Here is an 8,889-nt window from a genome sequence, read left to right on the forward strand (position 1 = left end):
CGCTGGCGGGTGCCCAGTGTTAGCTCCCTCCCCGTCCCTCGGGAGAGGTGGGCTCCTTTGGGGAGTCTTGGGGACAGATGCTTCTCGAGAGCGAGGAGTGGGCCCTCCCCTCATCCCATGGGTCTCCCCAATTCTAGCTCAACTGGAACTCAGGGTTGCCGGAACTGCTCAATTTTCAAGAGAAAGTGGAAATCTGGATTTTCATGAAATTGTTCCTGATTTTTTTTTTTTTAATGTTGATCATTGGCCTGATCTTTAAAATGATAAGTACTTGTGGGCCAACTATCCGGTGAACTTTGTCTGCAGGTCAAATGGCCCTGGGTGTCCCTATTAACCACCTTTACTGATCATTCCCAGAAGACGGAGAGGCCCCCTGCGGCTGTGACTGGCATTGCCTCCTGGCAGGAAACATGGTCCCTCTAGGTGGTTCAAGACTTGGCTGGCAGATTCTGTGGCAGACAGAATTACAGCTCCCCAGTCCTCCAAATGATTCCACACCCTAATCCCTGGGAGTAAGTTAGGTTACATGGCAAAAGAGACTTTGCAGATGTAACGCAGGTTTCTCATCAGGTGACCTTAGAGCTTATCCTGCATGGTCTAGGTTGACTCTTAAAAGGTAAAGAGGAAAGGTGAGGGGAGGAGAGAGAGATGGCAGTCTGCCAAGGACTCTGTAGCCTGCACTGGGTGCTGCTGCCTTGAAGATGAAGGAAACTGCAAGAACTGTATTCTGCTGATAACCCCGAAGTTTCAAAGTGAGTTCTTCTCCAGAGCCTTCGGAAAGGAACGCAACCCGCAGACATCTTTATTTCAGCCTTGTGGGACCCTGAGCAGAGGAGCCAGGGGCACCTTGCTGGACTTCTGACATGTAGACTATGAAATAGCTCCTACATTCATAGTAATTTTTTACATGGCATAGAAAACTAATACAGGATACTAGCCTGCATTTCAACACCAGAATGGTGTTCTAGCTGGAAGGTTGACCTGTGGCGAGAAGGGCATTTGGCCTCAGTTCCTGGGTGGGGCATGCCAGGCACCGTGTTTCCACCCCTCCTCTGATGGCCCCTGTTCAGTTCTAACATCACATCCTCTGTGAACCTTCCTCCACTTCTCCTGGCCAATGAACTGCTTCCTGTCTGTGGTTGCCACACCCTTCATGGAAACAACTAGCTGCATTAGTTCATATGTTGTCCCACCCCATCCCATCCCCCTGGGGCCACAGCACCTGTTGGAGGGATGACAAGGAACTCATCTTGGTACTCTGCTCCCAGCACAGAGCAGGCATATGGTAGTTGACATGGTAAAGCAAAATTTGTACTGGCTATTGCCAATAGTCCTTGTCTACCTGGTATCTAAAATAATTGCTTTTTGTGACTGTTTATTACATGGAGAACCATAAAAATCTCAGTATGCTCTTGAGAAAGGACAAATATTTTACTTTAAGTGGTGACTTGTGGCAGAGTTGTTTTTATGGAATTTCTTCTTTTTTTTTTTTTGGTAAAATGTACCCATGTTCATTATAAGCAGTTTTTGACAGGGGCCAGGTTTGAACCCACCACCTCTGGTTTTTGGGGCCGGCACCCTACTCCTTTGAGCCACAGGCACCGCCCCTGCTAGCACATTTTGATGAACATCCTTCTCCGCATGTCTCTGTGCAAATGTGATAACAGCTCACACTGCAGAGAGTGCCGACCTCTGCTGTCCACACTGTCCCACCCAGGATCCCAGACTTCTGCAAAACATTTATCCTTTTCTCTCTAGAGGAAGATCCTGCTTGGTCTAGGCCAATCCACACAGAGCATTTCCTGGCAACAGTTATCTGTGTAAGGGAAGTACATGAGTTAAGTTGGCTGAGACTGCTTAAAAAAAAGCCATGGGCTTGTGGGGGGATTTCCTTCTCTTTTTTCCCTCCCCTTCTCCTATCAATGTCAATTTTAACAACATATTTTTAAAAGCCACTGCAAAAATCTTGAGGCCACGTCGAGTGAAGATGATACTGTAGAGGGTAGAGCAGAGAGGTGGCAACAGCCAAGTCTCTGATGGCCTCATGGAGAGACTGCTATTTGGTGCCTCCCTCTTTGGAACCACTTGGACTGGCCTTTGGATTTAGAATTCTATGAGTTATTCTGATACAGCCCGGGAAACAGATCCAGGCCATTGGTATGGCCAATAGGAAGAGATTCACAAAATATCGATGGGGTGGGAGACAGTATGCTGCAAAGAGTTTGAGTTCTTTGCGTGTGTGTGTGTGTGATCTTTAAAAAGATGCATACACTTATGTTTTCTGATAAATGCATAAAATATTTTCCTGGGCAGATTTGTAAGTAAACTGTAATCAATGCTTATCTTTAAGCACACAGCAGGAGGTAGAGGCATAAAAGGAGAGGGACTTTATCTTCTCATTTTGTGCCCATCTATAGTGTGTAATTTTTAACAATATGCCTATATTACTTTTGTATGTTTGCATATTGTTAAATCAATAGGGATGTGGAGATAGGATTTAATAGCAATTTTGTTATTTTTATGAACAAATATCTTATACAATAGAAAAAATAAAAACCTTGGGTATAAGGCCTGAGAATGTCTGGCCACATCTCTGCTGGTGGGGAGAATGCACTTGCTAGGGTGAGAATGAGTCAGCCTTAAGAATCAGGGCCTTGGGCCACGTAGGTAGCTCACACCTCTAATCGCAGCCCTCTGGGAGGCCACGGCAGGTGGATCATCTGAGCTCAGGAGTTGGAAACCAGCCTGAGCAAAAGCAAGACCCCATCTCTAAAAATACAAAGCTGGGCCCTGTGATGGGTGACTGTAGTCCCAGCTACTCTGGAGGCCGAGGCAAGAGCATTGTTGGAGCCCAAGAGTTCGAGATTGCTGTGAGCTAAAGTGAGATTCTATCTCAAAAACAAACAAACAAACAAAAAGAAGCAGAACCTTTAGGAACCGGTTACCACAAAGCACACTCCACCAACCCTCTGAGGTACTGGGCTAGTCTGCTTGTGCTGCCAAAACAGCACTACAGGCCAGGTGGCTTAAACAATAGAGATTTATTTCCCTATAGTTTTAGAAGCCAAAAGCCTGAGATCAAGATGCTGGTTTTTGGTCAGTCCTCTCTTCTTGGTAGATGGCCACCCCCTCTCCACATCTTCCTGTGGTCTGTGTCCAAGTTTTCTCTTCTTATAAGGACAGTCATATTGGGTTAGGGCCCAGCCTAAGCACATCACTTTACCTTAGCTACCTCTTTTAGGACCCTATCACATTCTGGGATACTGAGAGTTAGGACTTCAATAGATGAATTTGGGGTAGGAGGACATGATTCAGTTCTTAACAGGTACGTAATACAACACGACTTTAGTAGTAGCTAAGGGAATAGAAGCTCAGCGGGGAGAATCAACCTGCTCCAGGTCACACAGCTTGAAAATGGTGGCACTGGGATTACAAACCCAGACCTACTGGCACAGAGACATTTCACTCTGTTCTGTATCTAGTAGGTATGTTTCAATTGAGAAAATGAAGAAAGTCCATATTTACCCTAAGAATTTCACCTAATTCTATTTGCCAATGATCCTCTGGATTCCATGGGGGTTTGTGAAATCATTTTTTAAACACTGCAATGGGGCAATCAGGATGTACGGGCAAAGACAGCAGTTGTGGATAACAACAGAGGGTGACCCTTCTCAAGCTTGTCCAAAGGCAGGGCCCACGCAAGCCCTCTTCAGTCTTTGACCCCTTCTTCTTCCCCTTGTCCTCACTCAAGCCACTCCAGCCTCACTGCTTTCATTTCTGCACGTCAATCATGCCCCAGGGCCTCTGATCTAGCCACTCCTCTGGCCTGAATGACTCATTCTCCAGACACCCATGTGTTTGCTCAGATCCCACCTTCTCAGGGAGAAGGACCTTACACACCCTACCGAATTCTAAAATCCACCCCTGCCCTCTGGATCCCCCTTTTCCTTATCTTTTACTTCCTTGTGTTGACCTTGTCACCTTATTCCACACCCTGTAGTTTTTCTTCTCTTCTACTTACTGTTTGCCATTTGTTTATGCCTGACGGAATGTAATCTTCACAAGGGTGGAAATCTTTAATTCGTCCACAGATATTTCCAAGCACCTAAAACAATGTCCAGAAAATAGCTTTCAAAAAAATATTTTTGAATGAGACTTTTTGTATGTGGTGTGGAATGGTTTCCTTCAAAACCTTGCAGTTAACCTCCAGAAGTCACAACTAATAGCCCATGGACCAAAGCCCCCAGTCAAACAGAAACACCCCAGAAAAGCAGATAGGTGAGGCTGTTCTGTGCTTTAGGGTATAAAGGGACATTATTTTCTCTCAAGGCTCCCTGCTCTGCCCCTTCCCATGTGCCTTGCAGGGAAACCCAGAGCCCCAGTTTTCATCTTTCCTATCATCTGATGGAGAAATGGTCACTATTTATTCCTTCCTGAGTAGCAGGGCTATTGGCACAACTGTAATCTTGTCTAACTACATCTGATGAACTGTAAGCCATGCAAGATTCCCAAAGTAAAGTTTGCAGTCTAAAATGCGTTACAAGTTGAGGATTTTATAAACAAAATCGAGGCCCACTGCTAAAACAATAGGTAAAATAAAGCATTACTGTGGCTTTTCTCATGTGACAAGTTGTGTATAGTTCTATTTCATTTAGAAGTGTCTATTCTGACAAAATGCTTTAGTTTCTTGTTATAAGAAGTTAACCCTACTGCAAAGTTTGAAGGAACAGTCCCCACAAGAGTGCCCTCACATATGACACCAAATTTGTGAGGTCACCTTTAGGTTTCATAATTTGCTAGAAAGATTCACGAAGATCACTGAATGCTGCTATGTTCATGGTTATGGTTTATTACAGTGGAAAGAAGCAGCTGGAAGAGGTGTGTACAGTTAGAGGGGAAGACTGAATGTGCAGCCGCCACACCTCTAATCCCTGGGGAGTCCTGGAGAGCATTACTTCCCCCTAGCCATGACATGTGACAGTGAACATAGGTTATTGCCAGCTAAGGATGTTTACCCAACCTTTTGTTATCCAGGGTTTTTACTGGGACTGGATCCTATACTGTCCATATAACTGGCCTTTCCTTTCCAGGCTCTCCCAGAGGTCTGGCCAATACCGTTAGTCTCTAGTTCCTCCGGAAGCCAGAACTAATAGCACATGGACCAAAGTCCCCAGGCAAGCAGAAACACTCCAGTCAGCAGGACATTCCAGGGGCCAAGAGATAACCTCCCAATAGCTGAGGGCAAAAACTAAGCTTTTCTTTGAGCAGGGTTAGTTCCTTACCACACACTTGCACTTAGGTTTTTTATTCTGTCCCTCTCAGATTATAGTTCTTTAAATAGTCTACTTTACAATTGGAGCTCCTTGGAGAAATGGCTGATTCCAGGTCCAGGGAAGGGAATCTGAAAGCAAACCTGGTACAGCTCATCACATCAGAAATGTCAGAAGGGCTCCGGAACCCTTGAAGAGCTTCCACTGGCCAGAGATGAGACCATTTCATCACCAATAAGGATAATTATGGCAATGCATCGAAACATACTAAGTAAAAATTCTGTGCATTTCCAATGATACAAAAAATATAGCTAGAGAAGGCTTAGAAAACTCATTATGTAGAAACCTGATAAATGGATGGAAGATTCAGGTGTCTCTCTCACCTTTATCAAACTATATTCAGGATAATCAAATAGTGGATGATGGGAAGCATCTCTTTATTAAAATATTCCAGTGGAGAAATGAAGGAAAGTAGAATTAAAATATAACAACCTGCAAACCTTGATAAATAAGTGGATATGGGTGGTGATCATCCATGACCACTAACCTCACAAAAAAGAGAAGAACAAATGTCTTTTGCTTCCCTGTAGCAGAACATGCCACCACTTATGACCTACTCTTGCCAAGAACTGGAACCTAATCTGATCAAGTCTCTAGCTCTAATGATCAGTTTTGAGGAACACACTAGACCAAGGAATGTGTTTAATGACACCAAAGGTATGCAATCAATAGAATCCAGCCTGTGGAAAACTCTATAGGACAAGCCATATTTTTATTTTCTTCAACAAATAAGTAGCAAAGAAACAGAGGGGAGTGACTTAAAAAACCAATTTCAATTTGGATGCCAGTTTGAACAAAAAAATTATAAAAAGTACATTATGAGACAGAGAAGTTTGAACTAACTGGATATTTGATAATTGTAAGGAATTATTTTACTTTGACATGTGACAATGGTGTTATTATCATGTGTTTAAAAGAATTCTTATCTTTTAGATATAAGCATTAAAATATTTATGAATAAAGTATTTACGGTGTAGGATAGAGCATAGGGTTAAAAGTGTGAGACATTAGGGACAGCATGATCTGGGAAAAAGCCAAGCATCACTGCTGGCCCTGAGTACTAAAAACAATACTCACTAGACCCAGTATACTGTCTCATCCTCAAGTTGTATGTAGCAGTGATAAGGAAAAGGCAAGACAGAAGTGCAGTAAAATAAAATGTGTTAAGTGTTCAATCGTGCAGTTAAAGAAAAATTCCCTGTTTTTTACTTTGACTCTGTCTTTGAAGCTTGCCACTGTGCTGTTTTCTCAGGCCTGGAATTTCAATAAAAGCCTGTGAGAATCATTGAAGGGGTCACACCCGTGTCTCTCTGTGAGGAGTGCCTGTTGGTGTCATCCTCTCAGGGTCTCCTCAGTTCGAGGCATATTGACTGAGTAGGTGTTATACTTTTTCATTGAATCACACTGACATATGTGATATGCATTAAGCTGAGAAGTAAGGAAGCATGCAAATGGAACAAAGTTGGCCATGAATTAATAAATATTGGAGTGATATGATGATGAAACAAGAGTTTATTACCCTATTCTTTCTACTTTGGCATATATTTTAAATTATTCACATTAATTTTTTTTAATTTATGACTTTTTCTGAAGTCATTCATCACATACAGGAGCATTGACATTGAGAGTTATTGAGACATGCTGTTAAAATTATTCTTTCTGGCACTTGGGATTTTCATAGTCACACATCATGTATCTAATATATAACTTGCCTCTGTCTCTAAAATATGGTGAAAAGAGTCTGACCTAAATTACTCATCACCCACATATTTGGAGGGAAATTTGCACATGGCAGTAATCTCCTTCCTTCACTCTGAGTCATCAATTCAGAAACTGTCAGTTTGTAGAGAAATATTATAGGAATTCCAGAGAGAGGGGCCAAATAGGAAGTGCAAGTAAGCCAGTAACACAATTACAGGGCTGCCAGAATGTAGCCAAGGAGGAGAGCAAAAAGAAACAAACAACAGAAATACATGGATACATAATAAGTAAGATCTGGGTCTATATTTCCCAAATCTGACTGCTCAGAAGAATAATTTGTGGTACTTTTTAAAAAGATAGATACCCAAGTCTTTTTTTTTTAATTTATTTTTATTAAACCATAGCTGTGTACATTAGTATGATCGTGGGGCACCATACACTTGGTTCATAGATCGTTTGACACATTTTCATCACATTAGTTAACATAGCTTTTGTAGCATTTTCTTAGTTATTTTGCTCAGACCTTCACATTCCACATTTACTAGGATTCACATATACCCTTGTACCTGCGGTGCATCTTACAAGGATACCCAAGTCTTGTCTCTGAAAAAACTGTTTTAGTAGGTCTGGCACTGAGCCCCCTGCACTGTTTTTGTAACACGTCCACAACTGATTTCCATGCCTGGTAGAGTTGGGGAACCACTATTCTCCACTACTCATTACAAACAATTCACCAGTCTTTCCGTGGAGCTTATAGTGATTGGAGTTTTCAAATTCCTGGTTTTTTCAGTCTGTAACCTCAGCAAAAAAAGAAAGAAAAACCATCTCTTGATGTGGAATTTAGATTTTTAGAAGAGTATTGAATCTCAAAAAGTTGAAGCACAGTTGATTCTTGTTATTATCATACAGTTGCTGCAAATAGTGAATTATTGAATACTGAACCATTGCTCCTAGGGGAAAGATAGGTTTAGGTACCCACAAATCCCTGGTCACAAAATTTTTATCAGCCAATCAATAAAACGCCTTGTTTTATACGGGGTGGGGGGGTTCTGTTTCCACCAACTTTGAACTCATGCTAACTGCATTGTAACTCCTCCCTGAATGAAGCTTATCTAGCACGTATTTTCCATTTTGCACTTTTATGCAACAGTGAGAGGCCTACACAAGTTTCCCTGCTTTCCCAAAAGTCTTTCACCACAGTTTTTTTTGTTTGTTTGTTTCCTGCCCCAGCACAGGGAGGTTTTTGAATAATCTGGTTATGTTGTAGCCATCGGCAGATTATTGCTGGTTTATCTTGTCTGCGATCTGTCATTCCTAGCACCCAGCTCAAACCAGGCCTCTCAGCCTTTAAACCTATCAACCTGCCAATTTATTTGTAGCTCAGTCTCTTGGATATGTCTTAGGTGCTCAGAAAAAAATGTGCGAGATTATCAGACACATGGCTCTAAAATGTACAACTGATAGGAAATATTATGAAACACAGAAGAAAGATCAGGTCTTTGGGGATGGAGGTAAGAGGATGTAGCACTCTGAGCACCAGCAGGAAAACGATGTGACCTTCAAATTAGGAAATTTTCATAAAAGAACTACGTACAAAGGGATGGGGAGACATGGCAACTCCAGTACAATCTCTGGACCAGGAAGGCATAGCTAGCATCACCCTCGCCCTCCTCCCTAGACCAAAGGGAAAATGGGGAAGAGCAGCTCCTCCAAAGGCTAGGAGGAAGAGAGGGAGGAAAAAGTGAAAGACAGAGTACGGACAGATGCTGCCTTCAAAGAAGGTCAGTGCAAAGGACAATGTGGGGCCCTCTGTCCAAAAAGCAGGCAAAAAGTGACATCATGGGTATCAAAGTATAAA

The sequence above is a fragment of the Nycticebus coucang genome, chromosome 4 (assembly GCF_027406575.1).
Source record: "Nycticebus coucang isolate mNycCou1 chromosome 4, mNycCou1.pri, whole genome shotgun sequence".
Lineage (NCBI taxonomy): Eukaryota > Metazoa > Chordata > Mammalia > Primates > Lorisidae > Nycticebus > Nycticebus coucang.